The 8,707-nt window shown below is 45.5% G+C and overlaps 1 pseudogene; it reads right to left on the bottom strand.

Moving 5' to 3' along the window:
- Positions 1 to 4,470: 4,470 nt before the first annotated feature.
- LOC118656585 lies at positions 4,471 to 8,503 on the bottom strand (annotated as a pseudogene).
- Between the last annotated feature and the right edge of the window lie 204 nt (positions 8,504 to 8,707).

Genomic DNA, 8,707 nt, shown 5'->3' with positions numbered 1-8,707 from the left:
ACCAACTCACACCATACACAAAAATAAACTCAAAATGGATAAAAGACTTAAATGTAAGACGGGAAGCCATAAAAATACTAGAGGAATCCATAGGCAGCGAAATCGAAAACATATGCCGAAGGAATTTCTTCTCTGATAATGCTCCTAGGGCATTGGAAACTAAAGAGAAAATAAACAAATGGGACTACATCAAAATAAAAAGCTTTTGCACAGCAAAGGAAACCATCAACAAAACAACAAGAAGACCCACTACATGGGAGAACATATTTGCCAATGATATCACCGATAAGGGTTTAATTTCCAACATTTACAGGGAACTCATGAAACTTAACAATAGGAAGATAAACAATCCAATCAAAAAATGGGCAAGGGACCTAGATAGACACTTTTCGAAAGAGGACATACAGAAGGCCGAAATACATATGAAAACATGCTCAAAGTCACTAATTATACGAGAGATGAAAATCAAAATGACAATGCAGTATCATCTCACACCTGTCAGACTGGCTATCATCAACAAATCAACAAACAACAAGTGTTGGAGAGGATGTGGAGAAAAAGGAACCCTTCTGCACTGCTGGTGGGAATGCAGACTGGTGCAGCCACTGTGGAGAACAGTATGGAGCTTCCTCAAAAAACTAAAAATGGAACTCCCATTTGACCCAGTGATCCCACTACTAGGAATATATCCCAAGAAACCAGAAACACCAATCAGAAAGGATATATGCACCCCTATGTTCATAGAAGCACAGTTCACCATAGCTAAGATTTGGAAACAGCCTAAGTGCCCATCAGCAGATGAGTGGATTAGAAAACTGTGGTACATCTATGCAATGGAATACTATGCTGTGGTAAAAAAGAAGGAACTCTTGCCTTTTGCAACAGCATGGATGAACTGGAGAGCATTATGCTAAGTGAAATAAGCCAGTCAGAGAAAGATAAATACCACATGATCTCACTCATTTGTGGACTATAGAGAACAACATAGACTGATGAACAGGGACAGATCCAAAGACAGAGAAACAGTGATCAGACTATCACTCCCCAGAGGGAAAGTAGGGGAGGGAGAGGGTAAGGGGAAGAGATCAATCAAAGGACTTGTATGCATGCATATAAGCCAAACCAATGGACATGGACAACAGGGGGATGAGAGCATGAGTGTGTGTGTGTGTGTGGGGTGTTAATGGGAGGGATAAGGACACATTTATAATACCTTAACTAATAAAGGTTTAAAAAAAAGAGAGATTGCCAGAAGGAATGCAATGTTTTTCATCCTAACTTCAGAGAGTGCCAAAACCAATGCAATGTTTTTCATTCTAACTTCAGAAAGTGCCAAAATGAATGCAATGTATTTCATCCTAAATCCAGAAGGTGCCATCATGAATGCTATGTTTTTCACTTTAACCTCCAGAACGTGTGCCTTAATGAATGCTGTTTTTCATCCTAACTCCAGAAATTGTGCCATAAAGAAGGCTGTGTTTTACAATCCTAACCTCCAAAAGATGCCATGAAGGCTGTGTTCTGGAGTCCTAACCTCCAGAAGGTTCCATAAAGAAGGCTGTGTTCCTGCAGAATTTGAACTTGGAACCACTGTGTGAGTTCTGGGGTGCATGACCCCTTTGAAGGAGAACTCTCTTTATAGGGTAAACTAGAACTGATGGGGCCCGAGGTGTCCAAAGTGAAGGTCCAGGAGACTTGTCTGTTGAGTTCAGGGGTGATTTGTGGCATTTCAGGGCAGGGTCGAAAGGCCCAGGGTTTGTCTTATGCCCCATTTCCTTAAGTTCCTTCCCTCACAGGCTCCCCAGGCTCTTTCTCTGCTCCCTCAATAAAGGAAAACATGGTGAAGATTCACTTGTGCCGGACACTGGGGCCTGAACATGGCCCTTGGCCTGGGCACTGGGGAGGGCGGCCCAAGCAAACACGTCTATTAGTAAAAGTTAGAGTATATGGGAGCGAGATGGAGGTCTTCCCAAAGCACTACATGATTGGTGCTCGGAGCACAGAGGCCCTCCTCTTTCTTCCTCATAGCTGCCGTGTTCCTGAGGTTGACCAGACCCAATGTCCAACGCTGCTGGACTGTCCTTCCACGGTTAGCCCCATGCATTTGGTGCCCTGTCTCCAGATTTTGCCTTCTTTTTTTAAAATCCTCACTCCAGGTTATTTTTCCATTGATTTCTTAGGGAGAGAGAAAGAGAGAGGGGAAGGCAGAGAGAAATATCAATATGAGAGAAACACACCCATTGGTTGCCTCCTGCAGGTGTCCTGAGCACGGCCTGGGTTGGGGAGAAGCCTGCAACCGAGGTACGTGCTCCTGACAACAACCAAACCCAGACCCTTCGGTCCGCAGGCCCACGCTCTATCCACTGAGCCAAACCAGCTAGGGCGGATTTTGCCTTCTTTTTTTTTTTTACATTAAATCATTATTGTTCAGATTATTACAGTTGTTCCTCTTTTTTCTCCCCATAGCTCCCTTCCACCCGGTTCCCACCCCACCCTCTGCTCTTCCCTCCCCCCCACTGTCCTCATCCATAGGTGTACGATTTTTGTCCAGTCTCTTCCCGCATCCCCCACACCCCTTCCCACCCCCACCCCCCCACCAAGAATAGTCAGTCCACTCCCTTTCTATGCCCCTGATTCTATTATAATCACCAGTTCATTCTGTTCATCAGGTTATTTATTCACTTGATTTTTAGATTCACTTGTTTATAGATGTGTATTTGTTGTTCATAATTTGTATCTGTACCTTTTTCTTCTTCTTTCTCTTCTTAAAGGATACCTTTCAGCATTTCATATAATACTGGTTTGGTGGTGATGAACTCCTTTAGCTTTTCCTTATCTGTGAAGCTCTTTATCTGACCTTCAATTCTGAATGATAGCTTTGCTGGATAAAGTAATCTTGGTTGTAGGTTCTTGGTATTCATCACTTAGTCACCTCAGAAAGGTGAAGGTGGAGGATTAGGGACTGGACAGGTATTATGAGAAAGACCAGGAGGTGCATGGGAAAGGCTAGCCTCACATGAATGGGTTTACAAGGCTTTGAAAATCATAGCCTAGCCCCACTCCAGAAAGCCAGCCTTCTTTCCAACTTCAGCTGCTGAGGCCTCAACATGGAAAGAAAAATACGGTTCAATTGCATATAATAAATGAATAGATTCTGTTCTACCTTGATTCGTTACCGATCACTGCCACATTGCTGTAGGAAACCCCATGTCTTTTTGTCTTACTGACCATCAGAGAGAGCCAGCAATAAAGAACTGGCCCCTGTCTCACCTCCTCAAGAGATTTAAAACAACAAATGGTTTCTGTGGGCCAGGAGTTTTGGCTCAGCTTAGCGAGGCTCTTCTGGTTGTGATCAGGTGTCACCAGGGCTGATGTCATATCAAGGCTCGAGGGGGGAGGGTCCACTCCGAAGGTCACTGTCATACCTGTTGGCAGACTTCCGGTATTCCCTGGCTGTTGGCCAGAGACATCAATTCTTTGACATTTGGGTGAAACCTTAGGGCATCATACAACTTGGCAGTTGGCATCAATGGGTCAAGCAACCAAGGGAGTGACAGAGGACACCCATGTGGAAGCTTCAGTCTTTGTAATGTGATTTTGGAAGTAGCATTTCTGCCACATTCTATTTGCTAAAAGGGAGTCATGAATCTAGTGCACACTAAGGGGCAGGGATTGCACAAAGGCATGATTCCCGGGAGGTAGGAATCATTGGGGCCATCTTGGAGGTTGCTTCCCACACTCCCAGAAAACTGTTGTTGACCATGCACATGCCTTGTGAACTGTCTCTGTCTGTCACATGTAACCTTCCCTAATTTCCACCCTATTTTCAGGGTGTGGCTACCTAAGGTGGTGGCAGCATTTTTCTGGGCTAATAACCCCAAAGAGTTGTGAGGAAAGGCTTGGCAAGGGTGAGGAGGTGGGGACATGAAAAAAAGTCAGAGGCAGACAAGAGCAGAGCACGGAGAACGGCTTCCAGAGCCTTCATCCTCACACTTATTGGTCACTCTGTGCCAGTAGTTGCTCACATTTTCCAAGAAGTTGGGTACAAGGAACTAGATTCTCAGAAATAAGCAGATGTGAAAGTGTTTGCAACCTAGAAACCGTGAGTTTTTTCAGCACCCTGGACAGTATATATTTTTACAAGGAAGAATATCACTGTATTTATTTTCCTACAGGTAATTTTTCTATTTCTTCAACATTTACTCCTCAAAATTAAAAGAACAAAAAAAAATTCCTGAAGCTTAGAATTATATCACTTGGCTCTTTCTCTTTTATCCTCTCTCAGTTTGAAAGGCTTGCATCTCTTCATGGCCAGCGTCCTCTTGGATCTGAGGTAGGCACAACACATTCAAGCCTCAGCACAAATCTTTGTAAAGTCTGAAACTCTTTGGATACCAAGAAGTTCCCTGCAGGTTTTCTTCCAGCCCACCCATGCCGACCTCTTTATGCCACTCTTTACCCCTCCCCCAATCACTTCTCTCTGGGCTTCCGTTTCTTCATCTGTAAAATGAGCAGATAGGATAAAATGGTCTTCGGGGCCCCTTCCAGAGCAACCCCTCGATGAATATTATTCTCCTAGGTGTAGGGGGCACACTTATGAGCATGGGTTCACGCCTGCATTAAAACTTGCCTTTCCTGCAGTTTGAATGTCATTTGACTCTATTGTCTCCTTCATCTAATGAGCCTCTCTTGGCTGTAGATGTTGGAAAAGTAAACACCACATTTCCTACTTTCCCTTGCATATGAGGTTCTTCCATTTAGCCTTGAGAGCGGAGAACACCTCTGTCTTGTTCACTGCTGTATTAGCACAAAATCTAGCACTTGGAAGGTGTTCAATAAGTGATTTTGAGTGAATGAAGTTACTCAGTATATCACAAGGAAGCTGAGGAATGTCACAGCCAACAGAACCTGGAAGAGGCGAGGAAGGATTCTGATCTAGAGCCTCCAGAGGGAGTGCAGCCCTGCCCACACCTTGATGTCAGACTTCTGGTCTCCAGGACTGTGAGCGAATGAAGTTCTGTTGTTTTAAGTCGCCCAATATAGGGGAATTTATTATGACAGCCCTAGGAAACCAACATAACTCCAAAAGTCCTAAACTTCCTGCTAAGCTGAGAATTCCTTGGTTCTCCTGCCATTCCTGACACACTCCACAGCTGTATGCCGGGGGGTGAGGAGGTAGAAAAGGAGCAGGATACAAGCACCCTTTCTTTTCAGGAAGGGGGATTGTGGAGATAGTGAGGAGTTATTGTCAACATTTCAAAAAGTCAAACAGAAGTCATACTTTTTCTTACACACACCCGATACTTATTACCTTGGCCTGAGGTAACTACTGTCACCCCATTAACTTGATGTAACCAAAGCAAAGAAAGTTAGCAGGCCGCCCAGCCAACTGGCCAAGGGTTCCCCTCCCTGCAGAAGCAGATGTCACAGAATCACAGGATTTTAGAGCTGGAAGGAACCTCAGAGTTTTGAGAAGGTTCACACGTTGATGACTCTTGTTATGACAGATACTGCATTGGTTATCTATTGCTATATAACAAATTATCCCCAAATTTAGCAACTCACAACGACAAGTATTTATGATGTCACAGTTTCTGAGAGTCAGAAATCCAGGAGCAACTTAGCGGGTGATGCTGGCTCGGTGTCTCTCATGGGAGTGCAGTCAAGTTATCCTCCGGGGCTGTGGACGTCTGAAGGCCTGACTGGAACTAGAGGACCCACTGCCAACATGACTGTTGTCGGAAAGCCTCAGCTCCTCTTTGCCTGTTGGTTGAAGGCCTCAGTTCCTCCCCATGCGGGCTTCTCCACAGGGCTGACCACGGCCACCTGCTGGCTTTCCCCAGAGTGAGTGATGGGGGTTTGGGGAGCAGAGAAGGAGAGAAGCTGTAGTGTTTTGTTTGTTTGTTTTACTTTTCGAGACTGTTTATTAGGTAAGCATTTTACATATATTACTTCTATGGGTAATGGTGGAGCTGGGCAGTATTGCGCCTTCTCCAAGCTGCAGGTGAGAACCACGATAGCATGGCTCTTTCCAAGGCCATGGCTCTTGCAGCCTGCAGACGTCAGCCCTCACATCTTCCTATGCTTGTGGACCGGTCTGGTGAGCAACTGGGGTCAGGATTCCATCTGATGGCTTCCTGGATTGGATCAATGAGGATAACCTCAAAGAATCTGTACATGGAATCTTCACCAACCCAGTAAGAATTCAGGACTCTCAGAGCCCCACAGTGGCGCCCAGTTTGCTCCTCCGCAACAGACTGAAGACTTCGAGCAAACTTTAGCTGGTTACCGCCGTGATGGACAGGATTGTCTTAGGCCTCACCCTTAGAAGCTGGGTATTTGCAACCATAGCACACATGAATCTGATATCCTATACAATAAAAGACTAATATGCAAATCGATCAAACAGTGGAATGACCAGTTGCTATGATGCACACTGACCACTAGGGGGCAGACACTCAATGCAGGAGCTGGTGATCACTGGCGGTCAGTGAGCTCCTTAAGAGGGAGCACTGCTCAGCCAGTAGCCGGTTCACGGGCTGCAAGTGCAGTGGCGGTGGCAGGAGCCTCTCCCGCCTCTGCAGCAGCACTAAGGATGTCTGACTGAAGGCTTAGGCCCAGGGAGTGGGTCTAAGCCTTCATCCAGACATCCCCTGAGGGCTCCTGGACTGCAAGAGGGTGCAGGCTGGGCTGAGGGACCCCCCTCCCCCCACAAGTGCACAAATTTCATGCACTGGGCCTCTAGTATGACATAACCTTGGTTGGCCTCGTATCCCAGCCTGTGTGCTTTATCAGGCTGGGTGGAGGCTGTGTAGCACAGAAAGCTGGAAGTACTTCTAGGAGTGCACCCTGAGAAGAAAACTCATCACAGGCTACTGCTTCCCCCACAGGTCCTGGACGTCCTCGTCAGCTTCATCTTGCTTATGATGGCTGGAGCCAGGCAGAAAGGGGAGAAGCTGCTGTGTCTTTTTGAAAAACAGCTTTATTGAGACATACTTCACATACCATACCCTCCGCCATTTCAAGGGCACAATTCAGTGGCTTTTGGTATATTCACAGAATTGTACAGTCACTACCATATCCTTTAGCTGTAACGCCACAATCATCCTGGACACTAACCCTCACACATCTCTCGTATGGTTATTACCAAGGAGGAGAGGGTAAAGGGGGATAAACGGTGATGGACAGAGACATGAGTTGGGTTGGTGAACACACAATACAATATCCAGATGATGTATTATAGATTTACACCTTAATCCTATATAATTTTATTAACCAGTGTAACCCAAATAAATTCAATAAAAAAGGAATGAAATACTGACACATGCTACAACATGCATGAACCTTGAAGACATCATGCTGAATGAAAGAAGCCAGACACAGAGGACCACAGGCTATATGATTCCATTTATACGAAACGTCCAGAATAGGTCATCTAGAGAAATGGGAAGTATATTAGCGGTTGCCTAGGGCTAGGAGGATAGGGAGTTTACTGGGCAAACTTTCAGAGGGATTTGCATTTTGAAAAAGTTAAGTGAAGTTTAACTTCTTCAAGGAGAGGCCTGAGTCTTTTTCTTTTTTTTTTAATACATATTTTTTGTTGATTTCAGAGAGGAAGGGAGAAGAGAGATAGATAGAAACTCAATGATGAGAGAGAATCATTGATCGGCTGCTTCCTGGACACCCCCCACTGGGGATCAAGCCTGCAACCCAGGTAGTTCCCTTGATTGGAATTGAACCTGGGACCTTTCAGTCCACAAACCGACACTATCCGCTGAGCCAAGCCAGCTAGGGTAGGAGGGGCCTGACTCTTGAGCATCCCCAGGACATGGTGCAACTGAGAGGCAGTCAGGAGACATTCTGAACAGGAGGACTGTGGAACCTAGTGGGCCCATCAGGCTCAGTCCTTCCCTGGTCTTCAATTAATTGTCCAAGTCCACTAATGGGTCACCAACCCAAGAGGACTAGGTAGGGACAAGGTGAAGAAGGCATTGATGGTGGATTAAGGAATTGCACCAATTCCTCAGATGTTAGATTTAGATGATGTGGCTGTTTCTGTAACCCTGTTATAAAAGTACTTGGGCTGGCCCTGGCCGGTGCGGCTCAATTGGTTGAACATTCTCCCATGCACTGAAAGGTCTCCAGTTCGATTTCCAGTCAGGACACATGTCCAGGTTATGGATTCATTCCCCGGTCAGGGCATATGTGGGAGGCAACCAATAGATGTTTCTCTATCACATCAATGTCTCTCTCTCTCTCTCTCTCTCTCTCTCTCTCTCTCTCTCTCTCAAATCAATGAAAACATATTTTTTAAAAAGTTGAGCTGGAACTTCAAGATCATGTGTTTGGGTGATAAGAGGTTTAATCCCTTTGAGGGTTCTGGAGACCTGGCAGGAGCTCACCAGGACACCAACCCTCACACATCTCTGGTAAGGACTCAAGAACACTTGCTCTTTGCACTTAGCTCAGTAAAGTCTTACCACCGAGACTCCATCTTCACCATGATTCTGGCCTTGGTTTCTGAGCAACAACCTTGGGGCCATCTTGATTCTGCCACTTACTGCCTGACAAAGGGTCCGCTACAGCACTAGGACATTTCATTCATTTTGCAAATTATTATTGAATATCTACCATGTGCTAGGCACTGGTGTAGACACTTTCCTACCTTTTCCAGTATTCAAAAAAATGTCCTATGTACAGAAAAGTA

Source organism: Myotis myotis, unplaced genomic scaffold (genome assembly GCF_014108235.1).
Source record: "Myotis myotis isolate mMyoMyo1 unplaced genomic scaffold, mMyoMyo1.p scaffold_m19_p_5, whole genome shotgun sequence".
NCBI classification, from domain to species: domain Eukaryota; kingdom Metazoa; phylum Chordata; class Mammalia; order Chiroptera; family Vespertilionidae; genus Myotis; species Myotis myotis.
Note: the sequence above shows the minus strand (reverse complement) of the source record. Positions and strands in the feature narration are given on the sequence as shown.